General features: G+C 35.7%; 1 pseudogene; it reads left to right on the top strand.

The window, feature by feature from the left end:
- The first annotated feature begins 262 nt into the window (after positions 1–262).
- On the top strand, positions 263–773 carry LOC130888116 (protein tyrosine phosphatase type IVA 1-like; annotated as a pseudogene).
- The last annotated feature ends 2162 nt before the right edge of the window (positions 774–2935 follow it).

The raw sequence follows: 2935 nt of genomic DNA on the forward strand, positions 1-2935 counted from the left end.
GGATTGAAGAATCACTGCTTCTTGTTGGGAGGTTCATTTCATTCCCCATTCCCCCCATTTTCATACTCAAAGCACTGAGAATTTCAAGTGGAGTATATTGAATATTGAAGTAGACTTCAGGTTGTTTTCTTCTTGTTTGTTTTTGATTTTTTGTAATTCATTTCTGTATTCATTTTTTTAAATTCTTTCATATCCCTATTGAGTGGTGCCCCCCCATTCCCAGTGTACTTTCTCTGAAGGAAACTAAATTAACACAGATCGAATGAACTGCCCTGCTCCTGTTGAAGTCATATACAAGAACACAAGATTCCTTATTATATACAGTACAACCAATGTGACCTTAAACAAATTTATACAGGAACTTAAGAAGTATGAACTTACCACAATAGTAAGAGTGTGTGAAGCAACTTATGACACTACTTGTGTCAAGAAAGAAGATATTTGTGTTCTTGGCTGGCCTTTTGATGATGGTGCACCACCATCATACCAGATTGTTGATGACTAGTTAAGTCTTGTAAAGATTAAATTTTGTGGAGAACCTGCCTGCTGTATTGCTATCCATTGTGTTGCAGGACTTGGCAGAGCTCCAGTGCTTGTTGCCCTAGCATTAACTGAAGGTGGAATGAAATAAGAAGATGCAGTACATCATAAGACAAAAGCAGTGTGAAGTTTTTAACAGCAAGCAACTTCCGTATCTGGGGAAGTACCATCCTAAGATGCGGCAGTGCCTCAAAGAATCCAATGGTCATAAAAACAAGTGTTGTATTCAATAAAACTGGCATGCCTGATGCCATTGCCTTGGAAGTAGAACTTCAGATGTGACCTTATTTGTCACACAATAAGCCACAACGTGTTGGCTTATTGAATGTGTCTGCTGAAGCTTCCACAGAAATATTGAAAACCAGTCTTACCAGGCCAAAAACTTGACAGACTTGCATTATCTTTATTTCAGTTATGATCAACCTGTTTGAACACTTAGAAAAAGATCTTTGCGGTTCAGCATTAAAAATGTGCTTATTATTTGTACCAATTGACCTTTCCTAAAATATGGTATTGAGTTATGTCCGTATATGGACCCTGTGCCAGAGTATTATTAGTATGTAAGGAATTTAGAAAGAGTAGGTGCCAAAATGCCCATCACAATACCTGTATTTTTTAGCATCGTACAGAACCAAAATTCCAGGAACTAAGAACACTCTAGACCTTCCATGGTATATTCCTTCTGACATCTCAAACACTTCAGAGCTTCTTCTTATCTGCCTCCTCACTCTATGTTTACATCTCCCACACTCATACCAGTATATATCAGGTTTGCCTAGCCATCAATATTTTTATATTTTTAGCAAGTCTTATGCTCTCTTTTTTTTCTTTCTTTGTGATGTTATGGGAAACATCTATTTGACTTTGTTACAGAAGCACATATCTTCAATAGTGTCTCCAGACAAAAAGCCTTAGTTAATTTAATGTTTGCACTCAAAGGTACAACTTACAGGGAGGGCCTGGTAAAGAATGGGAGGAGGCTATTAATATTTTTATTAAAATGTTGCCTTTGTCTCATGCAGAACATGTAGAATATGCTCTTTAATTTAGTAAATATTTTTCAAAGTTATCTATACATTGTTATAGCTAGCCAATTCTTAATCAAAATTTCTGAAATTCTTTTTTCCATACCTATTAGAAGTTGTTTTTCAACTTGCATGAATTATGGTTTTCCCTTTCTCTTACCAACCTCTCTTGCAAAATAAGAAGACATGGGATCTGTGAATGAACTGAGCTGACATAGTTTATATGACTTTTCAGCTGTTCAACTGAATAATTGGATACTTGATCATTTGTTTTATTATATATTCAATAAAGTGGTAATGAATATTAATGTTAGTTCAACCATATATTTATACTGTCTGGGAATGTGTGCTTATAGTATGTGAGAGAAATAATTTGTCAGTGTTCACCAGCTTGTAAAAACTTAGTGTAAAAGCTTCAACATCTAACTAAATAATGCAATGCGTTTGTCCAAGAAGAAAAAAAAGGTTGTGCGCCACCACGTGGGTGCTGGGAACTGAACTCAGGTCTTCTCTAAGAGTAGTAAGTGTTGTTAAGCACAGAACCAGTTTTTTTCTAGCCCCTCAATTTTTTTCTTGAAAATATTGAAAAAAATGTAATATGCATTAGTTAATAGTTTCCATTACTATATAAACATATCTGAGTTAACCTTTTTGGCTCTTAGGTTAACTTTTCCTGAGGAGCCAGGAAAATTTTGATTTTGTTTTGGAGTACCAACAATGGATAAAAGTAGTGATTTCTACAAACTACAACTTTGCAAATCAATGAATTAATGCATTATGCTTACTTAAAGGAGTGTGAGTGACCTTTAAATAAATGCTTCCCCACGAAGTTCCACCCATCATGGATGACGACTACATGACAGTGACATCATAGAGTTCCTTTTTCAGTTCACTTTACCAGCTGGTATGAAAGGATGAGAAAATGATTGTAATCCTAATGAATGCTGTTACTTTCTTCTTGCTTTGTCTTCTGGGTAGTTTCAGTGATTCTGTTGCCAGGCCAAGACTTGGCTATTACTCTAGTTGGCTGCTCAATTAGTTGCTGTTGCTAAGAAACCAAGCTAATCTCTATTCAGAAATCTCAAAAGAAGTGAATATATTATGCCTAAAAAATATTACAACACAATATCTAAAGAGCAATATTTGTTTTGCTCATGGTTTTAGAGGCTCCAGACATAGTTATTCTATTAGGATTTCTGCTTCAAAACTGTAACAAGAAAGCACAAAACCCAAAACTTCACCTCCAAGCCAATAAGAAGCAGCAGAGAGAAAATGTGTGTCCACAAGCATTCTCTTAAGGGCCTAAAGATCACACATCACACCTCAGCTTTTACTTTCCAACAAATTCAAAGTGCAGTTTCCTGGATTTC

Source organism: Chionomys nivalis, chromosome 16, assembly GCF_950005125.1.
Source record: "Chionomys nivalis chromosome 16, mChiNiv1.1, whole genome shotgun sequence".
Lineage (NCBI taxonomy): Eukaryota > Metazoa > Chordata > Mammalia > Rodentia > Cricetidae > Chionomys > Chionomys nivalis.